The sequence below is a fragment of the Ovis canadensis genome, chromosome X (assembly GCF_042477335.2).
Source record: "Ovis canadensis isolate MfBH-ARS-UI-01 breed Bighorn chromosome X, ARS-UI_OviCan_v2, whole genome shotgun sequence".
NCBI lineage: Eukaryota > Metazoa > Chordata > Mammalia > Artiodactyla > Bovidae > Ovis > Ovis canadensis.
Genome location: NC_091727.1, coordinates 16,897,378 through 16,914,695, shown reverse-complemented (window position 1 = coordinate 16,914,695; position 17,318 = coordinate 16,897,378). Strand labels below are relative to the sequence as shown.

The 17,318-nt window shown below is 40.8% G+C and overlaps 1 protein-coding gene and 1 pseudogene across 3 annotated transcripts in view; one reads left to right on the top strand and one right to left on the bottom strand.

Annotated features, from left to right (window-relative positions):
• NHS (NHS actin remodeling regulator) overlaps nucleotides 1–17,318 on the bottom strand; it is a 344,297-nt gene that overhangs the window by 26,498 nt on the left and 300,481 nt on the right. The window lies entirely within an intron of this gene.
• On the top strand, nucleotides 3,759–4,339 carry LOC138930066 (calcineurin B homologous protein 1 pseudogene; annotated as a pseudogene).

Genomic DNA, 17,318 nt, shown 5'->3' with positions numbered 1-17,318 from the left:
CTGTTCTCCATAGTGGCTGTACTAGTTTGCATTCCCACCAACAGTGTAGGAGGGTTCCCTTTTCTCCACACCCTCTCCAGCATTTATTGCTTGCAGATTTTTGGATCGCAGCCATTCTGACTGGTGTGAAGTGGTACCTCATTGTGGTTTTGATTTGCATTTCTCTAATAATGAGTGATGTTGAGCATCTTTTCATGTGTTTGTTAGCCATCCGTATGTCTTCTTTGGAGAAATGTCTATTTAGTTCTTTGGCCCATTTTTTGATTGGGTCGTTTATTTTTCTGGAGTTGAGCTGCATAAGTTGGTTGTATATTTTTGAGATTAGTTGTTTGTCAGTTGCTTCATTTGCTATTATTTTCTCCCATTCCGAAGGCTGTCTTTTCACCTTGCTTATATTTTCCTTTGTTGTGCAGAAGCTTTTAATTTTAATTAGATCCCATTTGTTTATTTTTGCTTTTATTTCCAGAATTCTGGGAGGTGGATCATAGAGGATCCTGCTGTGATTTATTTCTGAGAGTGTTTTGCCTATATTCTCCTCTAGGAGTTTTATAGTTTCTGATCTTACATTTAGATCTTTAATCCATTTTGAGTTTATTTTTGTGTACGGTGTTAGAAAGTGATCTAGTTTCATTCTTTTACAAGTGGTTGACCAGTTTTCCCAGCACCACTTGTTAAAGAGATTGTCTTTACTCCATTGTATATTCTTGCCTCCTTTGTCAAAGATAAGGTGTCCATATGTGTGTGGATTTATCTCTGGGCTTTCTATTTTGTTCCATTGATCTATATGTCTGTCTTTGTGCCAGTACCCATTTACTTCTGAATAAGCCTACTGGAATGCCCCCTGTCTTTCAAATGCACCCCCTTAATAAGAAGAAAAGTAGGATTTGACAGATTCTTATTTTTAATATCCCTGGATGCCACAGTGTGGTAAGTAAGGAAACTACTATCAGGCTATGAAATGACAAAGAATCTCTGATGTTCTTTCCTGGTTCATTGTGTCAAGTCTGACAAAGAATATTACTGTGAACATGATTGGAATAAGTTAACTGTCAACCCTGATGATAAGGATTTAGGTCTCATTGTTTCTCTGGAACCTGATCAACCTCTACCATCTCATAGCAAGCATCTCCATCCCATAGCACAGAGCCCATTTGACATCATGCCCTGCATCGCTGGGGAGGCTTGAAGAGGGACACTTGGTGAGATTGCTGGAGCCTCTTCCCACATTTGCAGAAGAGTGACTTCCATGCCTGTCTATCTAGACAGCAGAATCTAAGCAGGAACTTAGAGTCCAAGAGTCCTGGAGACCTGACTGCAGGCCAAATGCAGCAATAGACTGTTCAGCTCAAGTGCTGACTCTGATCAGCTGGGGCGGCAGAGACTATGTGGGAAAGAGTGTTGTAACCTTTTGGGAATGCCTGCCTTAGGTTTGTGCAGGGGAAGAACATGTGAACATTCCAAGTATGTGCAGATCTGAGCCTGGACCAGGGGTCTTGACTGATAAGAACAGATAAGCATTCAGCAAGGGATCAGAGTGAACTGCTCTGACAAACTGACTCCACACTGTGAAATGGTAATCTATGCCATGATGGTACATTAAGGGCCAAAGTGTCATATACCATGGCAACTTCTCATCATCTGAGAGTAGATTTTTGTGGCCATCTACATTTTGCTATTTAAAGTAAATAAACTGTGTGCTAAACATTTCCTGGTTGAACTTACCTTTTCCTGAAGCCATATATGTATCATAGGCATTGGGGTGTAGGTCTCAACTGTGAAATATCTATGGCTAAGAGTATACATTTATTTTTAACTTTATATTTTTAAATAATTTTAAACTTAACAGGAAAGTCATCAAGAAATAGAGTACATATAATCCTTATCTAGGTTTTCCTAAAGTCAACATCTCACATAACCATAGTATACTTATTGAAACCAGGAAATTAACACTGATAAATACTATTAACTAATACACTAACCTTGTTTGGATTCTATCAGTTTTCCCAATAATGTCATTTCTCTGGTCCAGGATTCAATCCAGAATCTCGCACTGGGTTTAGTTGTCAAATCTCCTTAGTCTCCTTCAGTTTGTGATAGTCCCTCAGTCTTTGCCTTCCGTGACCTTAATACTTGTGAAGAGTACTGGCCAGTTATTTTCTAGAATGTCCTTCAAGTTGGACACTGTCTTGTGATTAGACTGAAGTTACTAATTTTTGGCAAGAACCCCACAGAAGTGTTATCTCAGTGCTTCCTGTCAGGGGGTTCATGCAGAGGCATGCCTTTTTACTGCTGATGTTAACTTTGATCCCTGGGTTAAGATTGTCTCTGCCAGATATCTGCAGCTCAAGTTACTATTTTCTCTTTGTAATCAACAAGTATCTTGTGGGGAGAAACTTTGAAACTATGCAAGTATCCTGTTTCTCAGCACAATAACCCAACTATTTTAGCATCCAGTGATTCAGTTCAGTTCAGTCACTCAGTCGTGTCCGACTCTTTGTGACCCCATGAACCGCAGCACGCCAGGCCTCCCTGTCCATCACCAACTCCTGGAGTTCACCCAAACCCACGTCCATAGAGTCAGTGATGCCATCCAACCACCTCATCCTCTGTTGTCCCCTTCTCCTCCTGCCCTCAATCTTTCTCAGCGTCAGGGTCTTTTCCAATGAGTCAGCTTTTCACATCAGGTGGCCAAAGTATTGGAGTTTCAGCCTTAACATCAGTCCTTCCAATGAACACCCAAGACTTATCTCCTTTAGGATGGACTGGTTGGATCTCCTTGCCATCCAAGGGACTCTCAAGAGTCTTTTCCAACACCACAGTTCAAAAGCATCAATTCTTCGGTGCTCAGCTTTCTTTATAGTCCAACTCTCACATCCATACATATTGCCTGTAAAAAATTTTGCTGTCACATTTGGCTAAATGGTGATTTAAAACAGCTTCCATCACTATTTCTACATTTATTAGTTAGAAGTCTTCTGTAAGGAATAGCTACTCACCCCAGTGTATTTATTTACTTATCCCAGTTTACTTATGTCAGTATAGACTCCTGGATATTTCTTTTATGTTGTGTCTTATAATCTATTACTATCATTATTTTACTGTCCCAGATTTGGCCATTGGGAGCTCCTTCAAGTTGGTTCCTGTGCCCTTTTCACATGGCATCATTATTATTATTATTTTAGTACTTTCTTGCTTTCTGGCCTCTCAAGATATTCCAGGCTTGTATTCTATTTTCCCCAGCCCAGTCCTGGAAAGGAATCCTGGTTTCTTTTATTACAGAGTGGTATTTAGAAGCAAGTTCTAGGCACTAGATATGCTTAAATGTTACCAGAGTGTCACTGCTTCTAAGGCACTCTCAGATGACAGAGCTAGGAAGTGCGTTTGAATACTCATAAATGCATATGTGCACCTATTTTGTGCCTAACTACCTGCATATATATGTGTGTGTATGTGTGTGAAAATACATGTATGAATTTATAGTAGTACTTTAGATTCTAATCTAACACCAAGGGATTGATTCTTGATGTCCCTCTTTCCTTATTTGGAACTCCTTTCTCCAAAGGTGACAAACTCTAATTATCCACAAAGTATTTGTTCAATCCTAGTATACACAAAAAGTAGTTTCAGAATTTCTAACTTGTTCTCTTGTAAAGAAAAAATTTACCAACTAAAGTATAATATTTGTGTACAATTCCTTTGTCATTAGTCTATACTCTTTCTTCAGGTGCGGGGGCTCCCTGAGGAGCTGTCATGTGCGAATGGGGTCTCGGGCTTCCACGTCACTGTGGAGGGAAGAGCTTGATGAGGATCAAGACGGAGACCTGCTTCTCCCACAATGAAATCATCTACCTCTGCAGCCAGTTCACCAGCCTGGACAAAAGTGAGAATGGGACCCTCAGCTGGGAAGATTTCCAGTGGATTCCAGGTCTTGTCATCAAGCCACTTGGGGACTGGCTCATCAGTGGCTTCTTTCCAGAGGGAAAAGATCAGGCCAGCCTCCATGGCTTCATAAAATCTTTGGCTCACTTCTGACCCACTGAAGATAGTGCAAAGTGCAAAGAATGGACCAGAATCACTTAACAGCCGAAGCAACAAACTGTACTTTGCTTTTCGACTCTATGATTTGGATAAAAATGACAAAATCTTCCACAATGAGCTATTCCAGGTTCTTTGCATGGTTGGTGGAGTGAATGTCTCGGATGAGCAGCTGGGTGGCATCACAGACAGGACCATTCAGGACGCTGATCTAGAGAGGGATGGTGCCATATCTTTTGAAGAATTTGTTGAAGCTTTGGAGAAGGTGAACCAGCAAGCAGAAAGTGAGCATCCAATTTCTTGACTAAAAGGCCAAGACCAGACCATTCCCTGCTCTCTAGTATCTAAGAACTGGACATGAGAGTCCTCCTGTCTCACAGCCCTCCCTCTCCCCTATTATCTATCCAAGATACTACAGCTTTTGTGTGGCAACCTGCCTTTGGTGTACACAGTGCATTACAGAACGGCACACCAGTTCATTTCTGTTCAGTATCCATTCACCAGTTCCCCATTTATAAATATCACTCCCCTCCCCCAGTTATGCTGCTGAATGCTACAATATCCATCCAGTCTGAGAAACTGAGAGAGCGACTCAAGCCAAGAAGCAGCCAGGCAACCTCTGTTATTGATACAGACTGTAGCTACCCCATTGTCCCTCAGCACACGACTTCGGCCCTTTCCACGTGGCCTTTGCTTCCTGTTTCTCTGTCACCCAGTCATCCATTGCCTTGATCTTTCAGTCTGCATGCCCTTTGTCATGCCTCCAAATCTCCTCTCTTAAATATATGTCTAACTTGACAGGATGCTTCTGTGGCCTGGCAGCTTTTATTTACCTTTGCTCATAAACGAGGCTCTGGGACACTGTCTCCCCAGGAGCATTCTGGGAACCAACACTTGTCTCAGAAGAATGTGACCATCTGTTTTGTTCCTTGCACTCTGCTCTGTCATCAAAGGGCTGCTGAAGGGAGATGTTCTTCTTGAGAGATATCAAGCCAAGTCTTCCAGGTAGCTTGCCATGGGTGCTTGACCTCTGGCCTCTGATTCTGCACACGAAGGGTGGCTACTCTGTGGGTACCCATTAGTACAGTGTTGTTTCTTCAGAAAATAACCACATGCCTGCTGGTCTGCTCAGCTTTGGGGCACTGTCACAAGCGGAGGAGCCACCCTGACAGTCTGCCTGGGACTCTCCAAACAAGAGAGCCTCTTGTGTCCCCACCTCTGCAGCATGCTTTATACAAGTTGGTACTGCACACCCTGAAATGTTTTTCACTGCATGTTTCCAAGTGGAAAGAGTTATGGAGAGGCCTAATTCATCCTGTCCAAGGGATTTCAAGATTGTCCTTAGTATCCTCAAGGTTTTTTCACTTGGCAAATAATTACGTCAGAAGCCATAGTCAGCTCCCAGTAGAGGTCCAGAGCACTGACTGTATTGTCACATTAGCTGTCTGGTTACGTTGGCTTCCTGCCTCCACTGGTAATTGCTTAGAATCAAGGAGTCTGGCAGTGGTGGCACAAGCCGAGGTAGCACTGCAGACCTTTCAGCAAGCCAGGAGTCAGAGCAGATTCTTTGCCAAATTCAGCTTAGTTTAAACCTCACCCCAAAAGGCTGTTGCCATCCTAACACCTAAATCTGTTCGTTCATATATCTGCCTGTGGTGGATTTTCTCCTTATCATCAAATTCAGACTTAAATTGAAGAAACTATGGAAAACCATGAGACCATTCAGGGATGACCTAAATCAAATCCCTTATGATTATATGGTAGAAGTAACAGATTCAAGGGTTTAGATCTGATAGACAAATTGCCTGAAGAAGTATGGACGGAGGTTCATCACATTGTACAGGAGGCAGGGATCAAGACCATCCCCAAGAAAAAGAAATACAAAAAGGCAAAATAGTTGGCTGAGGAGGCCTTACAAATAGCTGAGAAAAGAAGAGAAGCTAAAGGCAAAGGAGAAAAGGAAAGATATAAGCATCTGAATGCAGAGTTCCAAAGAATAGCAAGGAGAGATAAGGAAAGCCTTCCTCAGTGATCAGTGCAAAGAAACAGAGGAAAACAATAGAATGGAAAAGACTAGAGATCTCTTCAAGAAAATTAGAGATACCAAGGGAACATTTCATGAAAAGATGGGCTTGATAAAGGACAGAAATGGTATGGACCTAACAGAAGCAGAAGAGATTAAGAAGAGGTGGCAAGAATACCCAGAAGAACTATACACAAAAGGTCTTCATGACCCAGATAACCACGATGGTGTGATCACTCACCTAGAGCCAGACATCCTGGAATGTGAAGTCAAGTGGGCCTTAAGAAGCATCACTATGAACAAAGCTAGTGGACGTGATGGAATTCCAGTTGAGCTATTTCAAATCCTGAAAGATGATGCTGTGAAAGTGCTGCACTCAATATGCCAGCAAATTTGGGAAACTCAGCAGTGGCCCCAGGACTGGAAAAGGTCAGCTTTTTATTCCAGTCCCAAAGAAAGCTAATGCCAAAGAATGTTCAAACTACGGCACAATTGTACTCATCTCACACGCTAGCAAAATAATGCTCAAAATCCTCCAAGCCAGGCTTCAACAGTACATGAACCATGAAATTCCAGATGTTCAGGCTGGATTTGGAAAAGGCAGAGGAACCAGAGATCAAATTGCCAACATTCGTTGGATCATTGAAAAAGCAAGAAAGTTCCAGAAAAAAACATCTGCTTTATTGACTATGCCAAAGCCTTTGACTGTGTGGATCACCACAAACTGTGGAAAATTCTGAGATAGATGGGAATACCAGACCACCTTACCTGCCTCTTGAGAAATCTGTATGCAGGTCAAGAAGCAATAGTTAGATCTGGCCATGAAACAATGGACTGGTTCCAAATTGGGAAAGGAGTACATCAAGGCTGTATATTGTCACCCTGCTTATTTAACTTCTATGCAGAGTAGATCATGTGAAATGCCAGGCTGGAAGAAGCACAAGCTGGAATCAAGATTGCCGGGAGAAATATCAATAACCTCAGATATGCAGATGATACCACCTTTATGGCAGAAAGCAAAGAACTAAAAAACCTCTTGATGAAGGTGAAAGAGGAGAGTGAAAACACTGGCTTAAAACTTAACATTCAGAAAACTAAGATCATGGCATCTGGTCCCATTGCTTCATGGCAAATAGATGGGGAAACAATGGAAACAGTATGAGACTTTATTTTCTTGGGCTCCAAAATCACTGCAGATGGTGACTGCAGCTATGAAATTAACTAAAAGACACTTGCTCCTTGGAAGAAAAGTTATGACCAACCGAGACAGCATATTAAAAAGCAGAGACATTTCTTTGCCAAAAAAAAGGTCTGTCTAGTCAAAGCTTTAGCTTTTCCAGTAGTCATGTATGGATGTGAGAGTTGGACTATAAGGAAGGCTGAGCACTGAAGAATTGTTGCTTTAGAACTGTGGTGTTGGAGAAGACTCTTGAGAGTCCCTTGGACTGCAAGGAGATCCAACCAGTCCATCCTAAAGGAAATCAGTCCTGAATATTCATTGGAAGGACTGATGGAGCTGAAACTCCAATACTTTGGCCACCTGATGCGAAGAACTGACTCACTGGAAAAGACCCTGATGCTGGGAGATTGAAGATGGGAGGAGAAGAGGACGACAGAGGATGAGATGGTTGGATGGCATCACTGACTCAATGGACATGAGTTTGAGCAAGCTCCGGGAGTTGGTGATGGGCAGGGAGGCCTAGTGTGCTGCAGTCCATGGGGTCACAAAGAATCAGACACGACTGAGAGACTGAACTGAACTGAACTGGTGGATTTTCTCTGACTCATTGTGTGCTTCCCTGCTTGGGAAGAAGCAATTCTTTAGAAAAGGAATGGCCAAAGAACACCACTGCAAAGGGAAAGGAAAGGAATGGGGGACAGAGGAGTGGCTGGGTGAGATCACTCAAGTACAAACAAATGAGGAATTCTGTCTGATGTATCATCCTGGCTTTCTGATGAAGTGATATAACACAGGAATTGTTTACAAGGGGAGAACTATCTGATAAGCATCTACTCAGCATCTCAGAGGCTCTTTGACTTGAATTTTTAAAGTTCCTAAGTTTATGGCTTTGCCCTCTTTCAGCAGTAATAGCATACTGTTTAAATCCTTGGCCGTGCCTTATTCTTCTATTTAAAATTATATTCATCAGTCCATCAGTAAATATTTGTGATTAAGACAAAACAACAAGATAAACATAGGTTTTTCCAAAGTTACTTAGGTTAGTTATTTTCTTACCCATCTCCTTCAGTGTGGTTATGCTACTCATTTGTAATATAGTTAGGTTTATTTGTTATTGCCTGTTTTCCATTTTGGTTTCTCTTTACATTCGGGCTGTTAATTATTTATTTATCAGGTTGGGTATGTGATACACTGGGGCTTTCCAGGTGGCACTAGTGGTAAAGAACCCGCCTGCCAGTGGAGGAGACATAAGAGACATGGGTTCAACCCCTGGGTTGGGAAGATCCCCTGGAGAAGGGTGTGGCAACCCACTCCAGTATTCTTGCCTGGAGAACTCCATGGACAGAGGAGCCTGGCAAGCTATGGTCCATAAGAGCACAAAGTGTCAGACACAACTGAAGCGACTTAGCATGCATGCATGCATGTGAAAGATTACTTGGGTTCTAAGAGTTAGAGCTCCCCAAAATATATTCAAAGGCATGCTCCCTTGACCCTGCTACCTCCTTCCCATCCCCCATGCTTTCTACTCCATTCCTACCCACGCCCTGTTGGTAAACTCGTTTCATTCATTTCTGGTTTCTCTCTCCTGTATAGTCAGTTTTGCCGTAACTCTTGTTTTGAAAAAGCAAGTTTGTCCCAGTATGACTGCTATCTTAGAGAACAATCTGAGCTTAGCATGAATTTTGTGTTTGTTTATGCATGATCTCGTGCATGAGAAGCTCTAGGTGAACGCAGGAACTGACCCAGCTGACCTGAACTGTGGAAAAAGACAAAATGCACACACCTCAATCATCTCTGAGCCCCCTTGGTTCCCCCTTTGTCTTAGCAGCCATGCCCATCACCATCCGGTTCTGCAGCCTGCCTTCTGATGTCAGGCACCCCTGCGTCTCCCCCTTCTCCTGACGTCCACTCCACAAGCACACATTAGGGCCTTTTCTAGGGAAAGTGCCGTATGTATTGTATTATGCATTTCTTAACCATTTTGTGCATGTAAACCTGTGCTACTTTTATTAGGGTCCTATCTTTGTGTGTGACAGAAATGTTTTGAGTGTTGTGCTCTGTTTTCTCCATAAACCTTTTGATTTTGATTGTGCAGTTCTGCATAATGTGAAGATTCATAAGGATGGCTATGTGGTACTATAGCCGAATTGACTATTTCTTTTACACAAATAAGTGGATACCTTCATATTTTCTTATATATCCTTCTTTGTAACATGAAGGGTAGCATACTGTAGACACTCTTTTGGGCTTTGCCTTTGTCCCTTAAGCATATGTCCTAGAAAGCACTCCTTATTAGCTCATAAAATATTTTTTACAGCTGCATAGTACTTCATTATGTGGATGTCCTGCAGTGTATTCCATCACTACATGTACAGAACCAAGAGCAAGGGCTAATATCATTAATGAGTAAATACCTCTTAAATATATCCATCTGTTTATAGGCACCTTGGTTGTTTCCGGTATCTCATAACTGTAAACAACACTGCAATGAATAATCTTTTTGTATTACTGGAGGTGAAGGTGTAGTAAGATTTCTAGGGCAGAAAGTGAGTGCATATGTAGTTGTGTTAGAGATCGCCAAATTCCCTTCCAGATAGGCTGTCCAAAAAGTTTGCATTTCCACCAACAATATTTGTGAGTACCTGTTTTCTCCCCAATCGCACCAATGGAATAGAGTATGTTGTTGTATTCTTTAATTTTTCCTAATCTAATAAGTGATAAATGGTATCTATATTGTTTGTATTTCTCTAATTATGAGTTTGAACAATTTTCCCTAAGTTTAATAAACGTTTTTATGTTTTCTTCTGGATTGTCTGTTCAAGGCTTTTCCCCCACATTTCTACCAGATTTTTGCTGCTTTCCTTCTCCTTCATTTTTAAGAGTATTTATCTATTAGTGATATCAGTTCTTTTTCCCTATGGTATATGTTGCACATATATTCTCCCAGTTTTTGGTTATCGTTTGACTTTGTTTATCATGTCTCAGCATGCAAAAAAGTTAATGTTCAAATTTATCAGTATTCTCTTTTATTGCCTCTTTTATCAGAGTTACAGAGCTACTTCCTAGACCAAGGGCAAAGAATAATTCACTCCTACTCTGTAACAGTACTTGTATGGTTGCATTTTTTTATGTCCAGGTCTCTGATCCCTTTGGAGTTCAATCTTGTATAAGGTGTGAAGTATAACTCTAATTAAATGGTTCTCAACCAGGGGCGAAGTAACAGTGTCTGAAGACATTTCAGGTTGTCAAAACTAGGGGAAGGAGTGCTCCTGACATCTAGTGTATAGAGGCCAAGGATGCTTCTAAACATCCTACAGTGCATAGACTAACTCCCACAGCAAAAAATGATCTGGCTCAAAATGTCAGTAGTGTCGAGCTTGAGAAATTCTGATAACAATTTTTTTCTTCAACAAGCGGCTACCCAGTTGTTCAAGCATCATTAAAAAAAATTACAACTCTCTATCTTTTTGCCTCAATGTTTAGCGATATTACCTCTATCAGATATTTTCATATATACTTGGGTCCATCTCTGGAATTTGTATTCTATTCCACTGGTATATTTGTGCCAGTATCACAGTGTTGTAATTCAGTGTATTTAGGCTTTAAAGATATTTTAATATCTGTTAGGGCTAGTCCCCCCTTATAGGTGTCTTTTCTTCAGGGTTTTACTGGCTATTACTTTTTTTAATAGACTATTTTTTTTAATTTTTATTTTTACTTTTTTACTTTAAAATACTGTATTGGTTTTGCCATACATTGATATGAATCCACCATGGGTGTACATGAGTTCCCAAACATGAACCCCCCCTCCCACCTCCCACCCCCTATCATCTCTTTGGATCATTGAATGAGTCTTTAAATTCTATAGTGCTTTGCAATTTTCAGAAGTTTCACATGCACAATTTCATATAACCCCATAATAACCTATGTTACCCCTCCCCTCTTCCCTCTCCTTATGGTAACCACTGGTTTGATCTCTCTATCTCTGCTTCTGCTGCTTTTTTTTTGTTTTATTCGCTAGTTTGTTGCTTTTTAGTTTCCACGTATAGGTGATTATCATACAGTATTTGTCTTTCTCTGTCTGATTTATTTAATTTAGCATGAGTGAGTGAGTGAAGTTGCTCAGTCATGTCCGACTCTTTGCGACCCCATGGACTGTAGCCCACCAGGCTCCTCCATCCATGGGATTCTCCAGGCAAGAATACTGGAGTCGGTTGCCATTTCCTTCCAAATCCATCCATGTTGCTGGAAATGGCAAAATTTTATTTTTATGGCTGAGTACTATTCCATTATACACCCACATGCACCATATCTTCTTTATCTATTCATCTGTTGATGACATTAAGCTTGCTTCCATATCTTGGCAATTGTAAATAATGCTGCTATGAACACTGGGGTGTGTATACATTTCTGAATTAGTGTTTTGGGGTTGTTTTTTCCAGATATATGCCCAGGAGTGGAACTGCTGGGTCATATGGTAGTTTGGAGAAGGCGATGGCACCTCACTCCAGTACTCTTGCCTGGAAAATCCCATGGACAGTGAAGCCTGGTAGGCTGCAGTCCATGGGGTTGCTAAGAGTTGGATACAACTGAGCGACTTCACTTTCACTTTTCACTTTCATGCATTGGAGAAGGAAATGGCAACCCACTCCAGTGTTCTTGCCTGGAGAATCCCAGGGACGGGGGAGCCTGGTGTGCTTCTGTCTATGGGGTAGCACAGAGTCAGACATGAGTGAAGCGACTTAGCAGCAGCATGGTAGTTCTACTTTTAGTTTTTAGAGAAATCACCATACTGTTTTCCACAGTGGCGACACCAATTTACATTCCCACCAAGTATTCGAGGGTTCCTTTTTCTCCAGACCCTGCCTTGCATTTATTATTTATAATAAATAATATTTTTGATTATGGCATTCTGATGTGTGTGAGGTGATCCTCATTGTAGTTTTCATTTCCATTTCTCTAATAATTAGTGATGTTGAGCATCTTTTCATGTGCCTGTTGGCCATCTGCATTTCCTTTTGGAAAAATGTCTATTCAAGTCTTCTGCCCATTTGTTAATCAGGTTGTTCGGTTTTTTGATGTTGAGTTGTATGAGCTGTTTATTTTTAACTGGAGGATAATTGCTTTACAATATTGTGTTGGTTTCTACCATACTGTATGAGCCATTTACATTTCTTAGATATGATCCTTTCATTGGCCATATCATTTGCAAATATCTTCTCTCATTCAGTAGGTTATCTTTTCATTTTGTTGATGGTTTCCTTTGCTGTGTAAAAGCTTTTAAGTTTAATTAGGTCCCATTTGTTTATTTTTGCTTATGTTTCCTTTGCTTTAGGAGGTGGATCAAAAAATATATTGCTGTGATTTATGTCAAAGAGAATGTTCTGTCTATGTTTTCCTCTAGGAGTTTTATAGTATATGGTCTTACATTTAGATCTTGAATCCATTTTGAACCTATTTTGTATATGGTGTTAGAGAATTCTTTTACATGTAGCTGTCTAGGTTTCTCAGCACCACTTATTAAAGAGACTACCTTTTCTCCATTGTATATTCTTGCCTCCTTTGTTGTAGATTACTGATTTTAAGTGTATGGGTTTATTTCTGGGCTCTCTATTCTGTTTTGTTGATCTATGTGCCAGTACTTGGCACCAGTACCATATTTTTTTTTTTTTTGATGACTATAGCCTTGTAGTATAGGCTGAAGACTGGGAGCATGATTCCTCCAGCTCTGTTTTTCTTTCTCAAGACTGTTTCAACTATTCAGGGTCTTTTGTGTTTCCATACAAATTTTAAAATTATTTGTTCTCATTTTTTGAAAAAAAAAAATGCCACTGGTGTTTTGATAACTCAGTTGGTAAAGAATCCACCTGCAATGCCAGAGACCCCGGTTTGATTCCTGGGTCAGGAAGATCCGCTGGAGAAAGGATAGGCTACCCACTCCAGTATTCTTGGGCTTCGCTTGTGGCTTAGCTGGTAAAGAATCTGCCTGCAATGTAGAAGACCTGGGTTTGATCCCTGGGTTGGGAAGATCCCCTGGAGAAAGGAAAGGCTACCCACTCCAGTATTCTGGCCTGGAGAATTCCATGGACTATATAGTTGGTTGCAAGGAGCTGGACACGGCTGAGTGGCTTTCACTCTTTCCCCTCCTTGCACTGAATGTGTAGATTGCCTTGGGTAGTATGATCATTTTAATAATATTCTTCCAGTCTAAGAACATGGTATACTTTCTATCTGTGTTGTCTTCAATTTATTTCGTTAACGTCTTAAAGTTTTCCAAGTACAGGTCTTTTACCTCCTTGGGTAGGTTTATTACTAGGTTTTTTTTTTTTTCTTTTTGATGCAATGGTAAGTGGGATTGTTTCCTTAATTTCTGTTTCTGATAGTTTATATTAGTGTATACAAGTGCAACATATTTCTTTATTTTAATTTTGTACCAAATTCATTGATGAGCTCTAGTACTTTTCTGGTGGCATCTTTAGGATTTTCTATGTATAGTATCATGTCATCTGCAAAAAGTGCGTTTTACTTCTTCCTTTCCAATTTGGATTCCTTTTGTTCCTTTTTCTCATCTGATTGCTGTGGGTAGAACTTCAAAACGATGTTGAATAAAAGTGGCAAGAGTGGCCATCCTTGCCTTGTTCCTTATCTTACAGGAAATGCTTTCAGCTTTTCACCATTGGGCATGATGTTAGTTGTGGGTTTGTCATGTATGACCTTTATTTAGTGGAGTTATGTTACCACTATGCCCACTTTCTGGATTTTTTTTTATCATAAATGGATGTTGAGCTTTATCAAAAGATTTTTCCACATCTGTTGGGGTGCTCATATGGTTTTTATTCTTATATTTGTTAATGTAGTATGTCACATTGATTGATTTGTGGATATTGAAAAATCCTTCTATCCCTGGGATAAATCTCACTTGATCATGGAGTATGAGCCTTTTAACGTATTGTTGGATTTGTGTTGTTAACATTTTGTTGAGGATTTTTGCATCTATGTTCATCAGTGATGTTGGTCTGTAATTTTCTTTCTTTGTGATAACTCTGTCTGGTTCTGGTATCGTGGTGACACTGGCCTGATAGAATGAGTTGAGAAGTATTCCTTCCTCTGCAATTTTTTGGAATATTTTGAGAAGGATAGGTCTTAACTTTTCTCTAAATGTTTGGTGAATTCACCTGTAAAGTCATCTAGCCCTGGACTTTTTTATGGGGGGGGGTGAGTTTTAAAATTATTGGTTCAATTTCGTTATTGGAAATTGGTCTGTTCATATTTTCTATTCCTTCCTGGTTCAGTCTTAGGAGAGTGTACCTTTCTAAGGGCTTGTCCATGTGTCTTCTAGGTTGTCCATTTTATTGGCATATAGTTGTCTGTAGTAGTCTTTTGGTGGTTTAGTTGTTAAGTTGTGTCTGACTCCTGTGTTCCTATGGACTGTAGCCCACCAGGCCCCTCTGTCCATGGGATTTTCCAGGCAAGAATACTGGAGTGGGGTGCCATTTCCTTCTCCAGGGGATCTTCCCAAGCCAGGGATCAAACCTGGGTCTCCTGTATTGTAGGCAGATTCTTTACCGACTGAGCTACAAGGGAAGCCCTAGTAGTCTCATCCTTTTTATTTCTGTGGTGTCTTTTATTTATTTATTTCAATTGGAGTATAACTGCTTTACAGTGTTATATTAGTTTCTGCTGTACAACAGTGTGAATGAGCTATATGTATACATATATCTCCTCCCTCTTGAGCCTCCCTCCCACCCTCTAGGTCATCACCGAGCACCAAACTGAGCTCCCTGTGTTACACAGCAGCTTCCCACTAGTTATCTATTTTTTACACACAGTGGTGTATATGTTACCTTCTCAATTCATCTTATGTCCACAAATCCATTCTCTCTTGTCTGTATTCCTGTCCTGCAGATAGGTTGATCAGTACCATTTTTCTAGAGTCCATATATATGCATTAACATACAATATTTGTTTTACTCTTTTTGATTTACTCACTCGGCATCACAGACTCTAGGTTCATCCACATCTCTACAAATGACCTAGGTTTGTTCCTTTTTAGGGGTAATACTCCATTGTATATATGGACCATATCTCATTGCATTTATCTGTCAATGAACATTTAGGTTGCTTCTATGTCCTGGCTATTGCAAACAGTGTTGCAGCAAACATTGGGGTACATGTGTCTTTTCAAACTATGGTTTTCTCAGGGTATATGCCCAGTAGTGGGAATTCTGGGTCATATGGTAGTTTTGTTTTTAGTTTTCTAAGGCGCCTCCATACTGCTCTTCAGAGTGGTTGTATCAATTTATATTCCCACCAACAGTGCAAAGCGGGTTCCCTTTTCTCTACATGCTCTCCAGCATTAATTGTTTGTACAATTTTTTGATGATGGCCATTCTGATCAGTGTGAGGTAATACCTCATTGTAGCTTTGATTTGCATTTCTCTAATGAAGAGCAATGTTGAGCATCTTTTCATGTGTTTATTAGCCATCTGTACATCTTCTTTGGAGAAATGGCTATTTAACTCTTTCACCCATTTTTTGATTGGGTTGTTTGTTGTTTTGATATTGAGCTGCATGAGCTGCTTATATATTTTGGAGATAATATTTTAGATAATATTTTGGAGACATATTTTGTCAGTTTCTTTGTTTGAAAATATTTTCTGCCATTCTGAGGGTTGTTTTTTCATCTTATGTAGAGTTTCCTTTGCTGTGCAAAAGCTCTTAGGTTTAATTAGGTTTTCTGGCATCTGGTGTCTGCCCACTGGTGGGTGGAGCTGGGTCTTGGCCCTCTGGTGGGCAGGGCCATGCCTAGAGGTGTGTCTAGAGGGGGCTATGAACTCATGTTCATATGAGCTCAGACAGTAAAGAATCCGCTTGCAATGTGGGAGACCTGGGTTCAATCCCTAGGTTGGGAAGATCTCCTGGAGAAGGAAAAGGCTACCCACTCCAGTATTCTTGCCTGGAGAATCCCCATGGACAGAGGAGCCTGGCAGGTTACAGTCCATGGGGTTGCAGAGTCAGACATGACTGAGTGACTAAGCACACATGAGCTCATGAAGTCTTTAGGCAGCCTATGTGCTGATGGGTGGGGCTGTGTCCCCATCCAGTTAGTTGTTTGACCTGAGATGCCCCAAAACAGGTGCCTACAGGCCACTGGGTAAGGCCACAGCTTGGTGCTTCTGAGCTAATGGCACCTGCCAGCACTGACTTCCATGGGGTAGAATAAGTTCCTAAATATGGCTGCTGCCAGTGTCTGTGTCCCCAGGATGAGCCACAGCTGCCCCCACCTCTCGGGGAGGCTCTTCAAGACCAGCAGATGGTTCTGGCCCTGCTGCTGCTGCTGCTAAGTCGCTTCAGTCGTGTTCAACTCTGGCCCTGGCTCCTATGAAATTACTGCTTTTGCCCTGGATCTTGGTGTGCATGAGGTTTTCGTGTGTGCGTCCTTTAAGAGTGGTTAAACCCTGCTGGCCTTCAAAGCCAAATGCTCTGGGGGCTTGTCTTCCCAGAGCATTGCAGGACCTCTGGGCTAGGGAGCCTGATGTGGGACTCAGAACTCCCCTGAGGGAAAAACTCTGCAATGTAAGTATTCTCCAGTTTGTGGGTCACTGACCTTGGGGGTCTGGGATTTAATTATATCACAAATCCATTCCTACCCATCTTGTTGTGGTTCCTTCTTTTATATATATATATATATATATATATATATATATATATATATATATATATATATGTATGTATATATGTATATATATATATATGTATGTATGTATGTATGTATGTATGTATGTATATATATGTCTCTAGTTGTTAAAGATCTTTTCTGGTAGGTTTTGGTCTTTTTCATAGATGGTTGTTCTGCAGATGGCTGTGGTTTTTGTGTGCTGTGAGAGAAGGTGAGCTCAGGGTTTTTCTACTCTGCTATCTTGGCCAGAATTTTCTCTAGCTGTTCTTATATGTTTGCTTCTCCATGAGGACTTCAGTATCAATGGATCTAACCCCCTTTTAAAAGAAAGCTTATGAGTAAGTTTTTGAAGGATTGTGTTAAATTTCTAAGTTAACTTAGAACTGACTTGTTTATGGTGC